At 34.7% G+C, this 27,704-nt stretch overlaps 1 protein-coding gene across 1 annotated transcript in view; it reads left to right on the top strand.

The window, feature by feature from the left end:
* LOC126973885 (SH2 domain-containing protein 4B-like) overlaps window positions 1-27,704 on the top strand; it is a 65,335-nt gene that overhangs the window by 16,494 nt on the left and 21,137 nt on the right. The window lies entirely within an intron of this gene.

The raw sequence follows: 27,704 nt of genomic DNA, 5'->3' as shown, positions 1-27,704 counted from the left end.
TATATTACAGTGATGCGCGCGCATCTTATAATTTCACTCTCATCATTTTTTCATAACGCGCCTAAAGAAGTATAACTTCAAAAATTTTTGTTCTGTACCTCTATTGTTATATGTATTAGTTTTATGTAACATTTACATTTATATTCAAACGTTTTTCGTGTATACCGGCAGAATTGTGTTTCTTTACAACTCTTAGTGCACTTACGACCGTTTTCAATAAGCTATCTATCCTTAGTTTAACTTACTAGAAGTAGACAAATCTATTCTTATACGCTTACTTACATTTCAATAACCTATCGTCTAACATCTTACCTATATTGGACATAACTATGGATAGATATGATTTGTCACTAAACGGTGACAGCAATTTATCCGTAACTAAAGATACGTTATTGAAAACGGCCGTTAGCCAAGTGGTTAGTGACCTTGACATCCTAGCTATGGGTCTTGGCTTTCAAATCCCGGGACATTTTTATAATCAACTAGCTGACCCAGCAAACGTTGTATTGCCATCATAGTTAACAACTGAAGTTAATCTACCAACTATAGGTAGCTAAAATTAAGTTTGTTTTTTACCTTCTGAGAAATTTAGACAAATACAAAGATTCTAATTAGTTATTCATTTTAAACTATTCTTTCAATTTGATTTCTGAATGACGGGGGACACATCAAAGGAAAAACAAAATGTGTGTGTGTTTTTTTTAATTCCGAACATTTTCATATTTATTCACCTTTTAAACCTTCTCTGGACATCCACAAATAATTCAAGACCAAAATTATCGAAATCGGTCCAGCCGTTCTCGAGTTTTAGCGAGACTAACGAACAGCAATTCATTTTTATATATATAGATATAATATTTTATGATTTGCGGTTCAGTGCGTGTATTGTATTATGAAGTAGAAATCTAATTAAGGTTCTTAATATAAATATTGAAATGGGACGACTGTCGCCTATTTACACATAAATTACATTGCAACGCCTCGTATATTGAGAGGCTTGTGCAACAATGTTATACCAAAATGACTGCAATACGAATAAATTAGAAATGATTGCACTATTATATATACGAGGTGTGTTCAAAAAATAACGAGAATTTTTGTTTTATGAAATAAATCTTTATTTATTCATCAATATCTATTTTGTCCCCTTCAAAGTACCCCTCTCGAATATTATACACTTGTGCCAACGCTTTTTCCAATCCTCGAAACACTTTTGAAACTCGATCTTTGTAATAGCTTTTAGCTTTCAGCGATTCGCTTTTAATGTCATCTATGCTTGTAAAACGACGGCCTTTTAATGCAATAATAAATTCATATCCGTAAACCCATGTTTCGTCACCTGTTATAACACGTTTTCGTAGTTCTACATCGTTATTTACTTCATTTAGCGACTCCTGAGCAACTTCCATTCGCCGCTGTTTTTGTTCGAAATTTAACAATTTTGGAACGAATTTTGCTGCCACATGTTTCATACACAAAACATCCGAAAAAATTTCATGGCATGAGCCAACTGATATACCAACATCAACAGCGACTTCTCTGATTGTGATTCAGCGATCGTTCATAACCATTTCTTTCGCTTTTTTCGTTTTCATCAGTTGTTGATGTGCTTGGGCGTCCGGGTCGTTCGTCATCTTCAACGTTTTCGCGGCCATCTTGGAAACGCTTATACCACTTGTAAATCCTTGCTTTACTCATAGCAGACTCACCATATGCCTTTGTTAACATTTTACAAACTTCACTACACTTTATTTCATTTTTTACGCAAAATTGAATACAAATTCTTTGATACATTTTTTTTCACAAACGTATATCGCCGAGCTCGAAAAACACGTCTAACGTTAGCGGCTGCCACTCAAAAAGTAAGCAGTGAATATTGCAGAAATTTTTATCGTACTTCAGGGGCATGTGTACCAACATAATAAAAAAAAATATACAGGCGGACTCTCCAAACCCGCGAAATTTAAAAATTCTCGTTACTTTTTGAACATACCTCGTATTCTTTGGTTACGGTACCTATATGGAATAAGGACATTTGACATTCATAAGTGTAATTTTTCGAACTAAATGAATAGTAAAATGACATTTGATTTGATAAAGCTTAACTTTTCCGAAGTAGCTAAATGTAGAACGTAGTAAATGTGAAATGTAGAACCAGTGGGAGGCTCTTTTACACAGGATGCCGGCTAGATTATGAGTATGACAACGGCGCCTTCTGCCGTGAAGCAGTAATGTGTAAGCATTATTTTCGGACTGAAGAGCGCCGTAGCTAGTGAAATTTCTGGGCAAATGAGACTTAACATCTTATGTCTCAAGGTGACGAGCGCAATTGTAGGTTTGCTCAGAATTTTTGGGTGTTATGAAAATTCTGAGCAGTACAGCATTGTAATGGGCAGGGCGTATCAATTAACATCAGTTGAAAGTCATGCTCTTCTCGTTCCTTATTTGTATAAAAAAGTAGCGGAATGGAATAAGGAAATTTGACATTAATAAGTGTAATTTTTACTGTTATTTCGATTTAAATGAATAGCACAATCAGGACCTAACTAAACTCTCACCAAACTACCTTCGAAGTATATCCTTTCCAATAAAAAAATAATAATCGAAATCGGTTGGCGCGATATTGAGTAATTCGTAAATTTATCATCCACTTTGCTATACGTATGTATAGCAAATTTAAGACGTTTATGGTTTTCTCATGGATGCCATTGTCAGATCTGGACCAAATTACAATGGGACCACACGGTAAGCACCAGCTTTCAAATAAAAAAATAATTATCAAAATCGGTTCACCCAGTCAAAACTTTTGAGGTAACAAACTGGATTGAGAACCTCCTCCTTTTTTGAAGTCGGTTAAAAATGACATTTATTTTGTTTTATGAAACAGAAAATGTACTCATGTTGAGTATCGTGTCCTAACTCTCAAGTGTCAGTTGCGGTGAGTTGTGTGAACAGTTCGCGAGATGTAGAAACTTTCTAAACCATCCATTATTCACATTACGCCTAGCGTACGCCAAGATAACTATATTTTCACTTGTCTCCTTCACTTTCAGCGGTAAATGGGTAGTTTCGTTACGATACCCTCAAATTTTATAGCGTTTGAGCTGACGTATTGTAGAAAATGTATTGAATTAGGCGTAATTTTACGGAAACCCTTAATTATGTAAGTGTTATGAGCTATGCTAAATTTTAATTTTTTTATTTTATTTTATGGAAAAGGAGGACAAACGAGCGTACGGGTCACCTGGAGTTAAGTGATCATCGCCGCCCACATTTTCTCGCAAAACCAGAGAAATCACAGGAGCGTTGCTGTCCTTTTCTTTTCTTGTTCTAAACTCTGGTAAAAGTTTAATAAAACTCTATCTACTTTAAATTTTCAAACGGCCATAACTTTTAAATGAATTCACCGATTTTTCTGGTTTTCTTTCGACAACGATAACTCACGAACGAATCAACCGATTTTGACCGGCTTGGTGGGGATCAACGTGATTTTTTGATGTTAAGGGCTGATTTGTTTTTGGAATCGACCGAAGCAGTAACACATATGATAAAAATATTTCGTATCTAACGGTCCGAATTGTATCTCAAATCTAAGTTTGGTCAATCTCTTTCGAATGGCGCCACGCGCGATGGAATCCTCCGAGCCGTTCAAAAGTTATACACACACACACACACACACACACACACACACACACACACACACACACACACACACACACACACACACACACACACACATACAGACGTACGGACACCATCGCGGGAATAGTCTAAGTATGGGAAGCTTTCTAGGATCTTAAAACGTCGAGATCTGATGAAAACTCGATTTTCTAAAAACGGGGTAAAACCTTAAAACTTATAACCTTAATAAACCCTAAATTGTAAATAATAGTAAACCTTCAATAATAAACTGTAAATATACATACCTCAAAAATGTTGGAAGTTAGCGGCGGTGATCACTTACTGTCACATGAGGCTCTCCTATTTAAATAAATTATTATGTATTTAAAAAACGTTTAATCATTTAAATATAGCCTGTTTCTCCTTTTATGATTAGGTATAATAACTAAGTACGCAGTGGCCTTGTAGTTCTACAAATAATCAACATTCCTGAATATGAACTTAGTTAACCACGTACTAATAACCTACGTATAATGTTGTGTATTGCGTTCAAACGATATCAAATTGACTCAGACAGTACGTTGTCACTCAAACATAACTGGGACTATGTCCGCGAGCCGCTAGGGCTGCCAACTCGCACCCTTTTATGGCCGAATGCAAAAAAGTAAACGGAACACGTGTTGAAAGGTTATTGCTCTCGCCGACAATATAATCGGAACATTGTCGAATGACTTTGTTATCTCTTTTTTACCCGACAAGCGTCCTGATTGGATGTTGCTATTAGGCCGAGTGTGGCTAACACACATTATTTTAGTGTGTGTATTTCATCATATAACATAATTAGGAAATAAGATTAAAAAGGGTTTTTAAGCTTCTAAAAGTAAATTTCAAACGACACAAAGACTAATATTCGAATAGAAATCGGGCAGAATAACGTCCTAACTAGTCGACGGTTGCAGCGAAAATGTGTCGACGCAAAAAAATAAAATCAAATTTCTATATTTGTTAATCAGATATATACAAAATTACTTATAATCTACTTATTAAAGCAATTTACAATTAAGCCTTATATATGTAGGTATCAGAAAACTTATTTCTACAACCCTATCTAAATGTTGAGAGATAAAACTTTATTATGCTTAAAAAACTAATACATAAGGTTTGTGGGGGAACTGTTATGCTACCGCTTATATAGTGCAAGTGGGGAGAGGTGACGTCACGTTTTGAAAATTTTCTTGTGTTTCTAAGAATATATATACTACACAAACAAGTATTTAAATATTGTATTACATATGTTGAAGAAGAGATTGTCCTATGTATTGCGAGTATACCTTTAAATATTCTGACGTCAAGCGCACAACGTAATACTACATAGACACCAGGAGAACATAAATGTGCTAGCGGCGATAGTAATGTCTTTTATAGCGGTTGAAATCATGTGTCATCCTAGCAACATGTACCAGGACTTCATATGCAAACAAGAGGTTGCACAATGCAAGTTTCACTTCCGAAATGTGTACTTTTTACGCACGCATTTTTTTTTGTTTTGTTAGTGCTATTAATGCACGAGTGAGAACCCTAGTTGGATATCTAGCAGGTCAAAGGTCGTACGATATGTCGTGGTATATTAATGTTTCCTCCGCAGACTGAATAATATATTATTCAATATAATGTTGACGAGGTCTTGTTATTTTAGCACGACCGGCGTGGTCATCACTAATAATATTTGTTAAATTATTTATGTCAAATTACCGATATTAGTACGATTTTTGCTGCAACTATTATAACTTAGGTCTCAGAGTAGTATTAAATAAAAAAAATAAGAAAGCATAAAAACAATTTTATTTGTGTATTTAATCCCAGAAGTGAGGGTTATCACTTTAAAAACATAACACATTTGTTAAGATATGCAAGAGCGACATCTCAAGTCAATTACCTAATGTGTAAATATTGGGGTTGAGCAGGTTATCAACTGTAAAGTAGATCCTGTAGATGAAGCCACAACCTAAGAGTTGAACAAAGCATACAAAGTTTTATCAACAATACGTCACTCGAACGGTTGGCTCAGTTGGAAAGAGCTGTTGAGTTGGCTCACAGGGATCGTGAGAGGTCGCGGTTTCAAGTCCCGCATCGTTCGTAAAATATTGTTTTCAAATTTTATTTGTGTAAGAAATCATAAATTTTAATAATATGTTGAATGTATATTATAATAAGTTTGTACCTACCGACACAGGCACAATAATAAATATGCTAGAAATTTCGAAACATTCATATTAACCATTTCGAATAATACTTAAATACTTAGATCATTTATACGTCTAGATAGACTATAACAGCTGTGAAAACGTCGAAAAAAATAGACTTTAGAACTAACTTCTATTTTGAGCAATTTACGCACACTAAACTAATATTCCTGGCCTGTTTTTATAGGTTGTCTAACAGTAAGAGACTCTATCTAGACGTATAAATTATCTAAGGGTAAAATACATATAAATATAAAAATAGTTTAAAAAAACTAAAAAACACGCTTTAGTTGAAAGATAATGGCTGAAATTTAAAATGATCATCAATTCCTGCATTATCGATAAAAGATTAACAAAATCAATCAATTAACAAAAATATTATTTTGCAAATTGAAAAATGGAATAATTTTATCCAATTAATGTATCGTCATCGGTTCTTGATAAATCTACGAAGTTTGAATGAAATCTGGCCGTTTAAAGTGGGTCTAAATCGCGCCCAAATGAGTCTGTTACAAACAAATATACACACAGTTGAAGCTAATAAAAAGCGTGTAAAAATAGAAACTTCTCGCAAAAGACTTGTCGATGGAATAAACCGTTCTAATGCGGCACATTCAACATTACGGTGGTAAAATTTAAAGAAACAGAAGGAAATAAAGGTTTCACTGTATTTAAACATAAATCGGTTCGAATTTTTTTATTGGTTTCCAAGACCGGGAGGATGGTAAAGCTTTTTGATTTACTTTTGGTTTTTCTTACTGTTTACAACTGAGCTACAATTTCTGGTTGCTTTATCCAGCAGGACTTGAATTTCCACACCTACACGCAAAACTAATTCTATCATACTCTAATCAATCTATGATGACCAGAAGTGCAGAAGCCAACCGGTCTATTCGCTTGCCGCTCGGAGTGTAGTGGGATTTTCACTTATGCTGCTCGTGCATTCAGGATCTGAACAGGGAAAGAATCTGTTCTGGGGTTCTTTGAGTGATTGTTCCTTCTAATTACAAACTTTTTTTTATGAAAATAAGGGACGAGGCAGGACGTCCAGCTAATGGTAATTAATACGCCCTGCCCATTACAATGCAGTGCCACTCAGGAGCCTCTTGCTCGTTTGCCCCCTCTTGTATAAAATAAAAAAAAACTCAGGATTCTAATGTCTCGTTTAGCCAGTAATTTAACTAGCTACGGCGCCCTTCAGATCGAAACAAAGGCAGAAATAGGCGCCGCTGTGGTACCCATAATCTAGCCGGCATCCTGTGCAAAGGAGCCTCCCACTGGTAAAAAGATAAGAAGACTACGATAACCCGTCTTGTATCTAAAAACTGATTCTTGAATCTAAGTAAAGTCTTTGTTTTGTACTTGTGTATGTACCATCCCGTTTATAAGTTAGGTTATGCTATTCTAGAATCATACAAGATTTGTAGGAATTCCGATTTAAAATCGGAAGTGTTAGAGATAATTAGTATGCGTTCTACATTTGTCTGTACCACGGAAATGAACTTATTCCGTAGTTAGAAATGAATAATTTTTAACGATACTTTATCTAATATGACTAATAACAGAGAGTAGGGAGTACGGATTGATAATTATTCTACTCGATGATTGAGTGACATTTTGTATTGTTTGCTAACTTTTTACATAACTTTGTCTATATTATAATTTCTTCAGTGTAAATAGTATGTGAAGGTATCAAACAAATTACATATATGTATTTATACTTGATTGTTTTATAATAGATATTCAAAACGTTAACAGCTAAGTGTGAAGCCTGTGTTTTTGAAGTGAAAACTTGCTGGGGCACATTTTTTGAGATGCGAATAAACAATTGAATTCACGACACTGTTACCGTCACCGACACCTCTGTATATACGTATGTACCTACATAAATTGTGTATGTACGTACATAGATACACATGCACGCTGGGATTTTGTGAGATCCGTTTTTTTTATGAAAATAAGGGACGACACGAGCAGGACGTTCTGCCCATTACAATGCAGTGCCGCTCAGGATTCTTGAAAAACCCAAAACTTCTGTGCGGCACTACAATTACGCTCATCACCTTGTGACATAAGATGGGAAGTCTCATTTCACTCACTTCGCTTCATGGGAGAAATAGGCGCCGTTGTTGTACCCATAATCATCGGCTGATTCTGTGCAAAGGAGCCTCCCACTGGTAAAAAACCATTGAACTCGCGACATTAATATATAATTATTAAAATATTCCTAACGATTAAAAACATACACGCGTATTGTTAAAGTTTTCAATTCTATCGGCGCTCCCGGAGTGCTACTGTTTTTTATCACACGAGAGACTTAAGACGCATACATTTTAGTAAGTAATACCCAGCCACACTACAATTACTGCTACTCAGGAGTCATGATAAGACAAAACTCTAGAGACATTAAGATAGCCAAGTAACTTCAATTACTAAAAAAAACCTTCAAACTGAAACACAAATAGTGTTATCAATGACCGGCATAGCAGTGTATTTTAAATCTTCGATAATTTATCCGTCGAAAAAATAATGGTGAACTGCTAGGCTCTATTTTCAGCAAACACACGAACACTACCACAAATCGACAGTGTTACTTAGTAGACTTGTCGGTGACAGACTTGTCGCGAGTGTAAGGCTGAGATATAGAGCTTACATAATTAAATGTAAAGGTAATTCTCAAGTGAATTCACGTCAAAAATAAAATAAATAACTTTTGAATAGACATCGAAAACACCCGTGACCTTATACTACATCTTAAAATTTAATATAAATATTAAAAAAAACTGCCAATCTTCATACAAGCGCGCGAAGAACTGTGTCATTTGGACAGTGTAAATGAAAATAATATTGACACACTCTTACACAGATTATCTTGCCCTAGGCATAGTCTGTTTTATGTGTACAAGACAACGTTATATTTCATACAATATACTTACTTAAACAAACATAAATACATTTAAACATATTTTTTTATGGAATAGGAGGACAAACGAGCGTACGGGTCACCTGGTGTTAAGTGATCACCGCCGCCCACATTCTCTTGCAACATCAGAGGAATCACATGAGCGTTGCCGGCCTTAAAGGAAGGTGTACGCGCTTTTTTTGAAGGTACCCATGTCGTATAGTCCCGGAAACACCGCACAAGGAAGTTCATTCCACAGCGTTGTAGTACGAGGAAGAAAGCTCCTTGAAAATAACACTGTGGAGGACCGCCATACATACAGATGGTAGGGATGATATCCTAACTTGTGGCGTGTCGTGCGAAGGTGGAATTCGGCATGACTCGGAAACAAACATTCATATTCATCATATAAATGGTTGCACCTACCGGGATTCGCACCCGGTCCGTCAGTAGGCAGGGTCAATAATCACTGGGCTATAGGGATCGTGAATGGCGATGGAATATGTTATAAGACCGGCTAAACACTTGCCTGCGAACACATCACTGGTCAGTACTCCAGTTGTATCAATACTTAATCTGTGGTCTAGTGTCTTTTGTCACTGTCTTCGTAACTGTGAGCAAAAGAGACAAAACCTAGAGAGATTCCTAGGATGAAGAATCAACTGGATATGTCATACGCCAACGCTTATATACTGCTGTTACTCTGCCAATATTTTTACAAAGCAAAGATTTTTTACTAAAAATCGTATTTAAATACGTATGAAACATTATTAATGTATTGTTACTGACTTCCATTCACTACTCAGGTTTTGCAGTCTTACATAATAATGATATTACAATGTTTAAGATAAGAAAATTGCAATTTTAATTGCCACTTAACTTCATCACTTCTTCACACACACCACAGCTTCAATAATGCACAATTTACAAATTAACTACCTGATCACAATTGACGTATTGTTCGCCATTGAAGGTTGGGATCAAAAAATAAAAAAAAAACATAAAATTTTTTAACAAAAAAACAACCGACTTCAAAAACACTCCAATATTCCAAAACAATAGATGTAATATGCACTAAAAAGTGTAAAAATAATTGCATATTTTTATACAATCTAATTCTAGTAACGATTATTGTCATTTTTGGAATCGGTGTCCTTCCGCCGCGACCCGCTCTCTCCCGCTCGCCTCTCACCTCCTTACGACTCAAGCACATCTCACCTATAACTATGTATGTAGTTACGAGTACAAGCCTATCTTGGATGACACCGACTCCAAAAATTACAATAATCGTAACTAGAATTAGATTGTATAAAAATACGCAATTATTTTTATACTTTTTAGTGCATATTACATCTATTGTTTTGGAATAGTGTTTTTGAAGTTGGTTAAATATGTGCAGATATACAAAAAATTTCAATGCAGCAATGAATGTAAGCGCTTAATTGAAGAGTTCCGTTACTTTGCCATGGATTCCATAATCAGAACCTAACCAAACTCTCACCAAACTATCTTTGAAGTACCTATATCCTTTGCAATAAAAAAAGAATCATCGAAATCGGTGGCGCGATATTGAGTTATTCGTAAATTTATCATCCAATTTGCTATACGTATGTATGGCAAATTTAAGACTTTTATGATTTTTCTCATGGATGCCATTGTCAGATCTGGACCAAATTACATTGGGACCACACGAGAAGCACCAGCTTTCAAATAAAAAAAGAATTATCAAAGTCGGTTCACCAGGCGAAAGTTTTGGAAAGGTAACAAACATAAAAAAATACCGATGAATTGAGAACCTCCTCCTTTTTTGAAGTCGGTTAAAAATAGTGTTTACCATTTTTTTATATGCCTTTTAACAGTTTTTGTAAGCTGTGATCTCGATCATGCGCGGTTTTATTATTTCCTTGTCACATCCAAATATATACTTCATCCTTGTGGAATACAGTTACCGAAGTTCTTGTATTTAAACTTTTTTGAGTTATCTTGAGTCTAAATTCCGCTAATATTTGTCTATAATCTACAACTCTAGTCTAGTCTCGTGCCAGACTTTGGCGAGTCAACATCTCCTGAGGATTCCTCGCGTAGAGGCGAAACACGTGTCGAATTGATTGAAGACGGAAATATTAACGGAATTTACACTCGAGATAAGTCAAAAAAAAATTAGACGACTATGGATTTCCGCAAAATTACGTCTAATTCAATAAATTTTCTTGTATTCATTTATCCCGCGTAAAGTAAGCCTTTATGAAATGTAAAAGCTACCCGCAGCAATTTTCCATCATAAATAAAGTTGTTATGTGTGCCGCGAACAGTAAATTACTGAACCGTATGTTTAAAAATGATAGTTTATAAAGTGTAATGCGGTTGGATTGCCGGATGTATATCGATCTAGCGCAGTGTAAATGCCGTTTTAAATTGTAATTACAGCGCGGTAAATTGATGTGATCTTTCTGATACGATTTCTATGTAATTGGGATTTTTACCGCGCATGCGCCGCGGGATATATGCGGGATTCACTTATATTCACCTAAAAGTGTTAATAAACAACTGCTATATTCAAATTCAAATATTTTTATTCAAAATAGAATGTGACCTCATTTTTATTGATAGTAAAAAACTACCACCGATTTCAAACTCAGCGGGCTTTTTTTTATAAGAAATACCTATGTTTACGAAGTGATGTCGTACAACTAAACTTATTATTTAATAGCCTGAGGGTGGTCGCTCCATTCCCAATCTGTGGTATCATTTTTTATATATTATTATTATTATATACAGAGACTTTATCACATAATATTACATCAGATCTGGTCCCTACACTCCTGTAGGCAACCAACTTATATTACATGGTTAACAATATGAACCGAAAGGTCCAAAAGTGCACTCTGTATGTGTGTGTGTGTGTGTGTGTGTGTTTGTGATTGAGTGTGAGTATCTGATTAAGAAAGTAATTTATGTTATAGTTACCTTTACCACATAAACGTTTATTAACAATTCCTTTGAATATCGTAATACTTTTGTTGTGAACATTTTCTGGGATCTTGTTGTAAAAGCTTATACATCGCATCATACCCACAAAAGACATACTATCTCGACTTAGCCGAGTAGTAGGCATACTAAGTTTATGTCTGTTCCTGGTATTAACGTTAAGTGCCTATGAACATACACTACATTATCAAGAATAACATTGGCACTCCGAATGAAATAACGATTAAAAAAAACCGTCCAATGGTATCTTTCTCCATGAATATGTTAAATAATTATTACTATAATACATGTATATTTGAGTTTTATTTTAGAAAGAACATAGTATTATTATAGCTGATTATAAAACTATAAAAACTATCACATACCAATTATTTTCACTCAAAATAATCACCTATTATAACATTTTCAACTATTTATTCAAATTCGGTGAAATTATAAAATTATAAATTATATTTTCTACATATGCTTAAATCTTTTATAAAAAAAAATGGCTCTGTCGTAAATCCTACTACTCCACAGCTGAATATTTTAGTGATCCGACAGCCTGGGACTAGATTATGATTTTTGTATAGCAATATCAATGACAGTACAATATTGTATAGGGAGAGCCCTGTCGCCGCTCCTTCTCTCTCACAGCGCCATTTGTTTCCGAATCGGTAGTAGTATCTAGTATATTAGAAATGACATCAAAAATAATTCTAAAGGGATCAATTTTGACAAGTTAATGCCTTTTATGCCTTTTAATTTCGATTAATTATATATATTTCGATTTAATTATATATATTTGTAATTGTTGTTGATTGTAATAAATTAAGTTTTCCGCTGATCAATCAAATTCTAAACTTTCTGCAGTGAGCAATTCATTGTTATTTGGAATTCTTATTATGGAGACCCCTCATAATGATGTGGATTGAAATATCATAAAACGTTGTTATTGAGACGAAAGTGTCTGTTTAAGCTGGCCATTTCATGATCAAGCGATCAATCAATATAAATCTGGTCACGACATCATCAAGGCTTAGTAATCGAAAAAATTCTAACCGGTTAACGTAGCAACTTCAGATAATTTTATTCGCTTGTGTTCTAACTTACACCATTTTTTATGACAATAAGGCGTTCCTTATATGTTATACGTCTCGTTAGACGAGCGGACGTTCAGCTGATGGTAATTGATACGCGCTGCCCATTAAAATATAGTGCCGCTCAGGATTCTTGAAATACTCAAAAATTCTGAGCGGCACTACAATTGCGCTCTTCACCTTGAGACATAAGATAAGTAATTTCACTACTTACGGCGCCCATCAGACCGAAACACAGTAATGCTTACACATTACTGCTTCACGGCAGAAATAGGCGCCGGTGTTGTACCCATAATGTAGCCGGCATCCTGTGCAAAGGAGCCTCCCACTGGTAAGATGTAAGCAGACCGTATTTTCTATTTCATGAAAATGATCGGCAACATTATGAGAGTTGTAAGATCTGGCCACGACATATACGTTAATACGTATATGTATAACTACCCTATACATACGACATAATAATTCGTATGTATGTATAAGGCTCTTTAAATAAAAACATTACGGTGTCGCAAGTCAGTACAGACCACATTCGGGCTATAAAACCTGTGCCGCAGATGTTGGTTAAAATTCAACTCCACATTTTAGATCGCAAAACATAATTCAGTTAGGGTTATCACCTTAAACATTTTTTGGCATGTTTTCAACAAAATCCTCTATTAAATTTTAATACTTAAGTATATTTTTCTACCTACTATATATTCTAGCGAGGATAAGTTCTGTCATGGTCATTAGAGAGACTTATAAACTTGTGCATTGTAGTCAACCGAAACCATTTTGAGCAATTTATAATTAGTTAAAAGTGAGATATGAAAAGCAATTTGTAAAATTTTTCTATTTCCTTTCATTTTTAGTAATACATATCTTTTCAAAGTTTTATCCTTACCAGCAACAGAGTCCATTGGTAAGATACAGTATGTATTTTTTTTGAAAAATCATTCGGGTCGATTTCCGTTAAAAGTTCAAGATGTTTTAAAAAACAAAATATGCAGTTATTGTTTTCTTATAAATCGAGGACATGACTCCTTTCACGACTTTTCTTTAAGTCTCGTAATTCCCGAATTAGCCATCACCGCCCTTCTCAAAAAACCAACCTGTATATAGATATGTATATATTTTCATGGACTGTGTTTGATAAGGTTGCTTAGAATCTAGATTAGTACTATGTCTCTTTATTAGATCGTGATGAGAAAAAATATTAAAAAGGATCAATAATTCAGTTTGAGTTTTAGATACTCTTGCCAGCCCTAAGCAACATACGAAAAGAGTTATGTTGTAACAAGAACGATTTTCTTTATTAATAGTCGAAGCAAAATATAAATACATAAATAACATGTATCTCTGGTACTACTGGTCCGATTTGAATGATTCTTTCAGTGTTGGGTAGTCCATTTATCGAGGAAGGCTATAGGCTATGTTTTTTTTTCAAAATTAGGGATCCGTAGTAAAATTGCTATTTTGTAAAACAAGGTGTAAAATCGAAAACCTATTTTTGCGTGCGCTGCAAAAACTATTGACAATAGAACAAAATGATGTACAGGCTATAATATAGGCAATATTTTATTACTTATAAAACTATCGCGTGAATTATACTTTATATGGCAAAACAACGTTTGCCGGGTCAGCTAGTGATATAATAAAGTGATATATTACATGAGTGTGATATAAATATGTATGTATATTTTATCTCACTGTGACATGTCATATATATATATTTATATATTATTTTCACTATAATCATATAAACGTGTATGACACAGTTTATATGATTTATAGTTACAATAATTATTAATCTGAAGTAAATACTAAATAAGCTATTTTAGGGTGCTTTAATCAAAGGGGATAAACGCAATTGGATTAGTATTTTGTTTGTATAAAATTTATGGACGAGACGAGCAGACGTTCAGTTGATGGTATTTTTACGCCCTGCCCATTACAATGCAATGTCGCTCAGTATTATTGTAAAACAAAAATTCTGAGCGGCAATACAATAGCGCTCGTCACCTCGAGACAAGTCTCATTTGCCCAGTAATTTCACGGCAGAAACAGCGCCAAGGAGCCTCCCACAGGTAAAAGAGTATGTTTTCAATGTCTCTTCTTCTTCTTCTCTTCAATGTCTGTTTTTTATCTGAGCACTTGACATATGTGGATGATATTAATAGGTGAGGTTCACTGGAAGGTGGGTGATCATTCTCGTCCATCACATAATGTTTACTTAATGCTGATCAAGTTTAGCTTACAAGCCAAAAGGCTCGGCTGAAGCATTTTTGGAGCCACCTATTTAAGTTAATGGAATATAGAACCTCTATTTTTATTGATATAGTTTATTTTTTATTACTTTTAATTAAATATTTGATATTTAAAACGTTTTAAAACTTTGAGCATGATTCATATTTTGGATACAGCGCCTTACAATGTACAAACTAACTTGTTATGTAAGTAAATAATACTTTAAAGAGATATTTCTGTGAAAACTGTGAAAACGTCGAAAAAAATATTTAGGTTGACAGTTAACCCTTATTTTAAGTGACATACGAATCGCCAGTGTAAGAAGTAGCTTGTCACGCACATTAAAGTAATAATCCTGGCCTGTTTTCATCGGTTGTGTAGCATCAAGGGATTTTAGATGTATAAGTAAATTATCTAAGCAAGATATGAAGTAACAAACATACTTTATCAAAATAAATACTTTTTCATTACTCATACTCGGAAAGTAATGTTGTTTTGATCTGACTACTAGGTGGATAATGCTGCTTCCCTCCATAGAGAGGGAAAAATTCATACAAACTACTTCCCACCTAAGAGCCGGAATGAACTTTAAAAATAGAACTGCTGTGAAGAGTCTTATGTAAAAAAGAACTAATAAAAAAATCGTGGGCCCATGTGACTTTCTAAACAGCCAGTGTGAACTTAGCGCAAACTTCTTTGAGCGGAATAAACCGCAACAATTACGCGGTAAGTTCCATATTTGAAATTTTAAAAGTTGACATAAATTGGCGGGATACTAATCTGTGCTTAGATAAACAACTAGTTTTATTTTCCTCATATTCGAAATGAAAAGTAGAGTGTTTAACTCGGGTAAAAATATCAATTCCTATTCGGACTATAGCCGACCTCGCTGCGTTCGGGCTTCTAAATACCTCGAAAATTGATTCTTTCGACCCTCTGTTAACAATCTACTATTTCAAGTGTCTGTCCCCTGAAGCCGTGTAGGCCACGAAATGTTGGGTTAAATAAATAATAATAGATATATAATTTGTACACAAGAATACAGCTGTAACTACACGCGTTTTAATCATTAAAAAGGATTATTATATTATACTCTAAAAATGTATATATAGCTTAAAAGTTGAAACGAAATTAGTTTTTGTACATTCAGAGGAACATTGACCTCTGTGCAATCATGATAATTTCTCTTCGTAATAGTGAAACTAAAAGTGATGTTATTTAAATATGACTTACTCACTGTGCTCATTTGAAATTTTAGCAAACTTTGCTCAAACGACATGATATCTCTTGTAACGAAATGTAATAAGTAATGTTAGACTAACTTAAATTATGTATTTATATAACATAGCTACATCCGCGGCTTCGTTCACGTAAAAACAGTTCGGTAATAAACTTTCATACAGTTATTTATCTCCGTGAAACGATTTTGATCAGATACAGCCTCAATGTTGCTCCAGGCTACTCTGAAGGCATTCATGAAAGTTCCGTAAATGTCTGTGCAGTACTTTCAGCGTACAAAAAAACCTAGAAACATATAAAAAAAAAATAGTATAATTCTTTGATAAACGCGAGTGTTACACATTTAAATAAAACACTTATTAAAGGATTAAAACGCGTGTAATTGTAACGGTTTTACATTAGATGTTTGCGTTAAAGTTACATTTTTATTTTAGTTAACCCGACGTTTCAAGACCTTTCCAGATCTCGTTTTTTTGATAAAAAAAATATATTATATGTACAGACTCTACAGTTTTACTATATATATCTTAATATATATATATATATATATATATATATTTATTTATTTTGTGCGTCTGCTGTAATTGAACAGCTGGACCGATTTTAATGAAACTTTCTGTGTGTCTTCAGGTGGATTCGAGAATGGTTTAGATTTACAATTGAACTACCTCCTAAACTTAATTTTGATAATGTTTTGTGTGTTCCAGTGAATGTGAGATTGGTTTAGATTCTAAATTTCGTCCATATAATATAATTCTCCTGCTCATGTGTATGTTAGTGAACTCCTCCTAACGGCTGGACCGTTTTTTCAAATTTAAGACGTGTGTACAGGACAACGTCTGAATATAATATATTGTATATATATTAATGTAGTGTAGATAATCTTAATAAATAAATAATCTCATGTCTACTCACGATACAGGTGGCCAATCATTAAATTCTAGTTTCAATTTGGACAAGCGTGTGCCGTTTAATTAATAAATGTAAACATTAAGTGTTATAAACTTGAAAATTCTTACTATCTAGATGTGTGGTGGTTCTGCCATAGGGCGTTTTTCAAAGATCTCTGCGACGTTATAAACAAAACAGGCATCAATTGACCCCCAATAACCACAGACACCATCATTAATCTTTCGCGTTTGTGTGTGCCCCTTAGCGCAGTGTGAATTTTATGCTTTCCAATATTTCACACATCTGACAGCTGTCACGTTGACGTTCGCGCCTCTTTGTTTGAAATTTCGCGCCAATTTCTCCGTGCCACTTGGGACAAGGATGTTTTTTGTTCGCAAATGTTGGCCAAGAGACAAAGATTTGAGGTCAGTCTCGTCTCACAGCATGCAAAACACGGTGAGTAAATGTGATGTGCATAAATGTAGCGGATTATTTAGATTTTCGCGGATGAAATATGTGCTGCATGTAATGAGGCAGCGCTGTTTTTAATTCAAATACGAATATTTTTATTCAAAATAGGATGTGACATCACTTATTGAAAGTCAAAATCTATACCCATTCCAAAACGAATGCCTCACACCTGAGAATAACGAGCGCAACAAACTCATCGGGCTTTTTTTTCATCAAAAAAAAAATATGTTTACAAAGTAATATTGTACAATCAAACTTATTATTTAATAGCCTGAGGGCGGTCACTCCATTCTCAATCTGTGGTATCATTAAGAAAGTCATTTATGTTATAATGTAACCTTTATCACACAAACGTTTTTGAACAATTCTTTTGAATAACGTAATACTTTTGGTTTGAAACATTTTCTGGGATCTTGTTGTAAAAGCATATACATCGCCCCACAAAAGGCATTATAAGTTTATGTCTGTTACTATTTTATTCTTTGTTGGTTGGAATAAAGAAAAGGTGACATATCTTAACTGGGTCGTAACTTTCTCTAAGATATGTTCCAGGGAAGCGATCGCTGGTTCATGCGTCATGTACATAAACAGGCGCCGATTCTTCATTCTGTAATCGGGGAATATAATCTTTTTTATTTGTTAATATCTAATATATAAAATTCTCGTGTTTACAATCCTGTAAAAGTGTTTTATTTAAATGTGTAATTCTCGCGTTAATCACAGAAAATACTGTGTTAACTTAAATTTGTAGCCGAGTAGTTAATTATAATGTTAATAATGGCACTTGTTTCACAGTCCTTGTCCAACGTAATGAGTCTCATAACTGGAGCATAGAGAGACAAAATAGAATCGTGACAGACGTTAAGACGTCGCGCTCAACAGCTAAATGTATTGAAGGTTGCGTTGCTCAAGTCACGACGCGACGTAGCTTTTCAAATCGATTGAGACTAATAGGACCTTTGTACGGTGCAAGAGTACTTTATCTGTGGTTAATGTTCTGCACATTGTGCGGAACTTACCTCATGTTCAGGTAACTTCGTGATGGTAATTGATACACCCCGCCTATTACAATGCAGTGCCGCTCAGGATTCTTGAAAAAACTCTGAGCGGCACTACAATTGCTCACGTCATCTTGAGACATGATGCTAAGTCTCATTTGCCCAGTAATTTCACTAGCTACTGCGCCCTTTGGACCGAAACACAATAATGCTTACACATTAATGCTTCACGGCAGTAAAAGGCGCCATTGTAGTACTCATAATCTAGCCGGCATCCTGTGCAAAGGAGCCGGTAAAATTATATTATTTCACGAGACTTTTGGTTTGAAGGAATAATTTTCTAACGCTCAACGAGATCTGGGTTCAATTCCGGATACATTGCATATTCTTCCACTTAATTATATTCTGGGTGCAAGGCATGTCACACGAATCACTGTTCTCTGCCAAAACCAATCCATTTATAGGTAAATAAAGTAAATAAAGTTTTTTTTTAATGACAGTAAGGGACGAGACGAGCAGGACGTTCAGCTGATGGTAATTGATACGCTTTCACTTCATTTCACTAGCTACGGCGTCCTTCAGACCGAAACACAATATACAAAACACAAAATAATGCTTACACATTACTGCTTTACGGCAGAAATAGGCGCCGTTGTGTTACCCATAATCTAGCCGGCATTCTGTGCAAATGGCCTCTCTGGTAAAATACTCTTGTTAATAAAACAAACATGGCCCACATTCTACTGCCTTAACAAGCTCAGCTCCGGCCTCATTTCGAGTATATCAACCCCAGTATCAGCTTGAACCAACGAACCAACGAACCAACTTGGAGTCGCTTCATTCACCTTCTCATGAGACGGCACAAACTTGGCTAACACCCTCACCATCTGGATGTGTGGCTTCCAAGGAACTTTCTGCTTCGTACAACCAAACTGTAGATTGAGATTACTTACCCGGTGTTTCCGGGACGATACGACAAGGGTACTGAAAATAAGACCGTTACCCTCCTTAAGGCGAAGAGTAAGCAGAAAACACGCAAACAAGGTGTTTTCAGACAAGTTTTGTGGTGAATATATAGCATTTGGAGCTATGTACACTACTTAATCATGTTACACATACCCTTGAGTCTTATTTGTAGGTTGTTAATGCTTGCTGTTAGTTAAACTTAACACTTCAAAGCTAGTTTTGTTGCAGTTAAACAATTTTTTTTTCTGGCATGATGCATTTGTTTAGTATACTGCTATCATAAAAGTTGTTCTTATAGCTTTTACTTTTTTGTGTTGGTACATTTATTAAGATTAGTAAACAATAATGAGGATTGTAAGCAATTAAACTGTTTGCGCCTGTGAAAATGTTAAATTTTCGACGCAAGAAATTGGCTTTGTTACATAGGAGCCGTGAACTCATATCGCTCAAGGTCGCCGGCATTCGCCTAAAGGCTGGACGCTTCTGTGATACCTCTTTAGAAAGTCAAAGTCAAATAAACTTAACGTCACTATAAATATTTCTCATAAATTACTGAATTTACCATATTATGTTCGTAAAAAGTTGAGCTTGCTAGAAGGACATATAAGAACCTCAACTGCCATTCTTTTCAATCAAATAGAGTATTTTACAATGGCTGTAATATACATAACAAATTAGTTTGTAATCAGCATCCAATATATGAGTCGTGTTTAAATAATATAAATTATTTCATGAAAAGAAATAAAGATTTAAATGCATTAATATAAATTATCGTATATTGGATGCATCAACCTTTAGAGCTCAAAATAAAATACAAAATCTAAATAAGTGTTTAAATATAAATGAGTTCTATATATTTATTAACGTTAAAATTTTAAATAAAACCGTTGTATGTTCTTATTATGATTTATGACTCATATATAAGATACTCACGAAGCCCCTACATGCCGTATAAAAGTGAAGGTTCTGTGTGTGTCTAGAACCGGTTTACCAGTCTTTGTTGTTCGCTATGAACAGTGAAAACTAACAAACCACTTTATCTCTATAAACATCACTTAATACCAACTATGTAACTGCTTTTATATACTATGAAATATATTATGTAATATATGAACCAATATCTTAATCTATACATATAAATAAAATTGGAGTGTCTGTTTGTAATATTGAAATAACCGTTTTTTACTACATGTATATGAATACATATACGGTGCATACACCTAACTACAACATTTTTCACAATTTTTTACAAATAAATAATAGAAATTTAAATAATTTTAAAATATCACATACATGTCATCAGTTATATTGAGCCCAACCACATGCCAATATATTTTTTATTCATATTATCAAAAATAAAGTCTCCTTCCTTATTTAATAGCTATCTCAAAAATTATTTAGTTGATCAATGATCAATTAGAGTCGGTTTAACAACAGTATTTAAAAAAAAATAGTGATAGCATATAATAGGAACAAATTAGCATCATATTGTAAAAATCTATTTCCTAATTTTATTTATATAAATCAATAAAAAATTAATAAATTCTTTATTGCCATACAAAACATTACCGGCCTTACAAATAAAATTGGCATAAAGTTATAACTAAGCATAAACCAAGAATATGTAAAATGTTTACAAATAGACATTTTACTTAAGAATGGTTTGTTCGGACGTATAACGTTTCCCGCGTTTATTTGCAAGGCAGCTTGTCATTCGGGAAACTTCAGAACTATCATTGTATTGACAGTGTTGTCAACGATATTGAAAACATTTTGCATTTTCTTAGTTTGTCATCAGTTATAACTTTAACCAAGTTTATTTGTAAGGCTGTACAAATATAAATATATATTATTATAAATATATATATATTAATATTTTTTTATGAAAATAGGCTACGCGGTGAAACAATAGGCAAAAGGAAAAGGCTCAGTTTCACCTGACATGGAATCATGCATGTATATTTCCATGCAGCGCTGTTTTCTGATGTATTATGGGAGCCTTTTATAAAATGTAATATTAAAAAAAAAATCTTATTACCGTTAAACCCTTACTAAGTTACGTCCCATATTATTATTTACCCTTGTGTTGTACTACCGTTTTGTAATATCTTATGCATCTTATATAAAAAAAAATGAAACTTTAGCCAACAAGCGGTATTGCATGTTGCAACATGTGTACAGGATTCTAAGCCATAAAGTGGGCCCCACCTACGTCGTGCTCGCTCAAGGGCACTCCTTGTGTCTCAATACCTGCTCCCAACAATGTGACTTGCAAATCATATTTGCAATGTGCTGCCAATAACCTCGCAGCCGCACCTATGATTCTGTTATTTAAAAAGTTGTAGAGCATAGATACAACATACAGTAGACTGGACGTTTGAATGCCTTCAGCTTTTTCGTTCAAAACGTAGTACATATTAAAACTATTAAATTGTTTCACCTATAGAAAGGTGAATTTTCAATTGTGTTTTGTTCACCTATAATATATAAAAGATGAAGCAGCAATGTGTAAACATTTTCGTGTTTCGGACTGAAGGGCGCCGTAGCTAGTGAAATTAATGGGCAAATGAGACTTAACATCTTTTCAGAAATCCTATATATAGATATAGGATTTCTGAAAAGATGGATATAGATCCATATAATATATATATATAGATTTGTAAATTACTAAAACAATATGGAATCAAAGGTTTTTTTTGGATAAAAAATGACAAATAATGTTTTGCTGTATTTAATATCATTAATTAAAAAAAAGCATAGTTCAAAAATAAAGTGGAAAGATAACAATTGAATTGATAATTTCATATGAAAATTTCTAATCAATGCATTGACAACTTTCTGCTATTTGACAATTCTATCATTTACCATGACATGAACAAATGACGTCATCATCATGCTAATCGACAGACGAAACGTAAATAGTTTTTTAATTACGAAGCCTATCAGAAGTAACCATTACGTTACTATCTGCTACCGTGTTCGTCTCATGACACAGATGTCAAGTCATATTGACACACAAAGCAAATACCCGAACTTCCGGAGCATAAAAACATATTATAAAACGGTAGTTTACCTATGTCTGTCGATGGACAATATTTATTTAAACCTATTTTTCGATATTTTTTAACTTACTAGATCCTATAATCATCATAATCAGCCGAAAGATGTTCACTGTTGGACAAAGGCCTCCCCCAAATATTTCCACGACGATCGGTCCTGCGCTGCCCTCATCGAACGTATTTCGGTGATCTTGACCAGATCGTCGGTCCATCTTGTGGGGGGCCTACCAACACTGCGTCTTCCGGTAAGTGGTCGCCATTCTGTCCACTGCCACTTCAGTTCCGCAATTATTTGGCCCATGTCGGTAACTTTGGTTCTCCTACGGATCTCCTCATTTCTGATTGGATCAGTCGATCGAGTGACTCATAAGGCCCATAGATAGCGACCACGTCTGCGTACCGTAAGTCTTCACTGGCAACACACGCTGGTTGAAAACCTTCGTCTTCAGACACTGTGGGAGTTCGGACGAGAAGATTTTATGGAGCTTCCCGAACGCTGCCTATCCGAGTTGGATTCGACGAGTGACTTTTTTCGCGAAATTGGACCTGCCTAACTGGATTGTTTGGCCGAGGTAGACGAACTCATCAACAATTTCAAGAGTAAAGTTCCCAATTGTTATGGGAGTACGTGCGACATGGACATTGGACTTCGTCTTGTCCATGTTCATTTTGGGACCATCGAGCATATGGCTTAAGTCTTCCATGGTCTCTGTCATGATAACGATATCGTCTGCCTATAAAACACAAACATTTTACTAATACCAAGCGTATGGAGAGTTTAAAAAATTGCATTTGGCTCCATACCTACTTTGTGTAATGCAATCACAGCGATTCGGTTCTCTTAATCACCCCACTCCATTTTAATATCGCAAAATATTCTACAATGTATTGGCGCCAAAAGAGATAATGAACAATCATATAAAATGACAGATTCCAAATTCAAATGTAATATTTTGTTTATTTTTAATTGTAACAGTATTTATGGCCAGACCAGGTATATTGAAGTCCATGCAGACTAAGTAGTGTGAAAAAGCATGTAACTAATAAAAGCAAAAGTAATGACCGCCGTGTACCGCTACGGTCGCGGTTACTAACCCAGTTTTGGTGGAACTGTTGTTAACTGCCGTCACGAATACGGAAACATCTCGTTAACGTGAATCCGTAGTTGTATACATTGATTTACGTTGAGTATGTATGGTAAGAAGATTCATATACGGCATCGAGTGCAGTTATATGCTGAATTTTTGGTACTGCTTTAGTGGCTACAAAATTAAATTCCCTGTTTTTTTTACGGATAAGGAGGACAAAGGAGCGTACGGGTTTGAAAAAATTTGCACGCTGAGCGCCTCTTAGGCACTGTTACAATGTTCTTGCATAACTACTTTATCATTTAATTAATAATTGCATTTATTAAGAACGACAAATGAATCAGAACACTAATGTTTACGAAACAACATCAAGTTAAGATTTGACAGCTGTCAGTTGTCACAACACTATCACTCTAGCGGGGAATAGCGGAATCACAACTGCACAGACTATAAATACATAAAATAACTAATCTCATATTTCATAATTAAAATTCTCGATAATTATTATTCTCAATACCATACCATACCATACTATACCATAGCTTGAGAATAGAGGTATTGCCATAATAGATAATAATTAAAGTATTGCAATTTTATGAATACAAAAAACTTGCACGCTGAGATCTATAGACTTTACTTACGTAAAACATAGCTTAGTAACTTAGGGAATCAGCCTAGTTAATGCTGCCAGTATTCTTGGTACACTTGGTCCCCCTAATTATAGTTTTAACTTAATGTAAATAGTTAATATTGAAAATATAATTATAAGATTTGTTTGAACATAAAACAAATATCATAATGTTATTATAACTAATGTATGTGTTACCATTGACATTCATATCGCGACATCCTCTGTTTGTCTGTCTGTCCTTTGTTCTTTATTCTGAGAACCCAAGCAATAGTCTTTATCGTTGTGGTTTGTTACTAACAGTAAGTTAATCTGTATTGATTATTTTTAAATGTATATACATATGTAAGTGATTATGACATTAATAACAGTATGCTTAAGTTTTGTATATTACAAGTATCCCAACCAGGTTGTGAACTATGTATTTGTAATAAACAGTCTAATAAAAAAAAATCGAAGACTTTTTTCCAAAGTCATATCATATTTTTTCAAATACCTTTAAATTTTAATTATTTATACGTTATTTTAAGGTACCTAGTGTAACTACAAATTTTAAAAGCAATATTGAAATTATTTTATTAGTAGTTTAGCATAGTTCGATGGACAGATGGTCGTTGGGACAGTAAAGTCCTCGAATGGCGACCACGTACCGGAAGACGTAGTGTTGGTAGGCCCTCCACAAGATACATACATACATACATAAAATCACGCCTCTTTCCCGTAGGGGTAGGCAGAGACCACTTCTTTCCACTTGCTACGATCCTTACATACTTCTTTCGCTTCGTCCACTTTCATTATTCCTTTCATACATGCTCTCCGGTTTAGTGTAAACTTGACCTGGCCTTTTTTCAAGACGTCCCTGATTTGATCTTGAAACGTCCGCCTAGGTCTACCCCTTCCAACACTTTCATTCACACTGGCCTTATATACTTTCTTCGTCAATCGTTCTTCATTCATTCTCTCGACATGTCCAAACCATCTCAGCATACCTTTCTCAATTTTTGTCACAGCATCTTCTTTCAGACCACAACGTTTTCTAATCTCACTATTTCTTATCCTGTCACTCAGTGTAACTCCTATCATACTTCTCAACGCTCTCATCTCAACTGCATTTATTCTGCTTTCATGTTTCTTCTGCCATACCCAACTTTCACTTCCGTACATGAGTGTTGGAACCAGCACCCCCTCATGCACAGCCAAGCGAGCCTTATTAGACACCTTCTGACTGTTCATAAAGGAGTGCAAAGCTCCATTCACCATGTTTCCTGCATTCACTCTTCTTTCAATATCACTCTCATACTTTCCATCTCTCCTCCACAAGATGGACCGACAATATGGTCAAGATCGTTGGAATACGGATGGATGTAGGCTGCGCGTCTTACGGATGATGATGCCAGTATTTTACCGATACTAATAAAATAAAGTTCTGTTTGTAATTTTTGAATATTTTAATAATTAAGACTTAAAAGCAAAAGCAAAGTGCTAGTAATACCCTTGTAATTTGACCCCCTATTAAATAGACCAATAGAACTAAAAAGCTGACCTCAAAAACTCAAAAGTATTAAAAAACTTAATAGAGATTCAATTTAATACATCTCTTATGCACCACCATACCTTTAATATTAATAAAATACTTCTATTTGTATATATGCTATTGATAGGGTTTAGGTGCTTGCCCGCTTGGATAGTTTGGTTCTAGACGACGCTATCCCGCTCAAAGTCACGCGTGGTACTTACCACGCGTTCTTCAAAGTTGAACGAACTTATTAAAATACCTTAAAATTTGCCTCTTTATATCTTATTAACTAGACTATAAAAGTTTAATGGGGCTATTGAGGGTGGGGTCACCCAAGGTACAGTTTTTCGTCCGCTTCTATGACAAAACTCACGGGCTTCTTGGGTCTTCTGGCCACTATTTGGTGTACGAGATGGTAATCACGGCATAACCAGTTCTGTCTTACTCCCCGTGTAGGTATCGAAAAAGTAAGTACGTGCGGCGGCCAGTAGGGACTCAAGAGCGGGCAGTGAGGCACGCGCGAACTTTGTTGTCACCTACTTCGCAGATCCGATCGATATTTTAAAAATGGAGAAACATAAATAAAGCAAAGCATATTAAAGGTCATTGCGATCCAATTTTTTTTTAATCTTCCTAAAGGCGCTGAAACAATCTAATTTAAAGTGATTAAGCTACCTATTTATTTCCTACTAGCTGTCCCAGCAAACTTTGTATTCCCATATAAATGGTAGGTAGCTAAAATTAAGTTTGTTTTTTACCTCCTGAGAAAGTAAAAAAGATATAAAGATTCTAATTAGTTATTTATTTTAAGCTATTCTTTCAATTTGATTTTTTAATGGCGGGGGACACATCAAAGGAAAAACAAAGTTATTGTTTTTATTTCAATCCATTTTCGTATTTATTCACCTTTTAAACCTTCTCTGGACTTCCACAAATAATTCAAGACCAAAATTAGCCAAATTGGTCCAGCCGTTCTCGAGTTTTAGCGAGACTAACGAACAGCAATTCATTTATATATATATATATATATATATATAGATTAAGTATTTACTTCATTCATTCCTTCATTACTACTTACTATCTTTAACTCATGTAGGTTTGACAGCGAAAGAATATTGTATTAAAATTACGATTACTTAGCTATTTGTATTATAGAAAAAACTGAGCTATTTTTATTAGGTGACCTTATACTAGGTAGGGACAGTTTTAGGTAAAGAAGACAACCCTAATGTCGTCAGAAGAGCGATAGTAGCGGAGTCACGCGATAGAAAGAGCGGCAACTTCTAGGTGAATAAAAATGTAGGTTACTAGTGCTGTGTGATCTGACTTACACCTTATTGTATGGCCGCTAGAGTCCCTATTTCTTTCGTTGATTTTGCGGAGTGTAACTTCTGTACTTGCACGATTACATATTCTTTGGCATAATGCGAAATAGCTTGAGTAGAAAAGACACCGCGTGATAACATACGCCTAAAATAATTATATTTACTCTTAGCTTCTTGTAAATTACACTTTATCTGTAAAGTATTGTACGACGACGCAAAAACAAGATTATCTTCTCTCACGACCGTCAAATTTTTATCTGCGACATTGACACCAAATATCGTTCAGTGATAATATTGTGTATCGCTTTCTTTATTTTGTGAGATAAAATTACAGATTGGAATTCTTAAAAGTTTTGTCATACCGTCGCCGTTCGATGATTAAGCTTATTCATAGGATTTATTGCTAGGTTCAGTGCTTCCCCGGGGCATAAAACGAATAGGGAGGTCCCAGAGGCGACATGGGG

The sequence above is a fragment of the Leptidea sinapis genome, chromosome 30 (genome assembly GCF_905404315.1).
Source record: "Leptidea sinapis chromosome 30, ilLepSina1.1, whole genome shotgun sequence".
In the NCBI taxonomy this organism is placed as follows: domain Eukaryota; kingdom Metazoa; phylum Arthropoda; class Insecta; order Lepidoptera; family Pieridae; genus Leptidea; species Leptidea sinapis.
The sequence above is the reverse complement of the archived record's forward strand: the minus strand, read 5'-3'. Positions and strand labels throughout refer to the sequence as shown.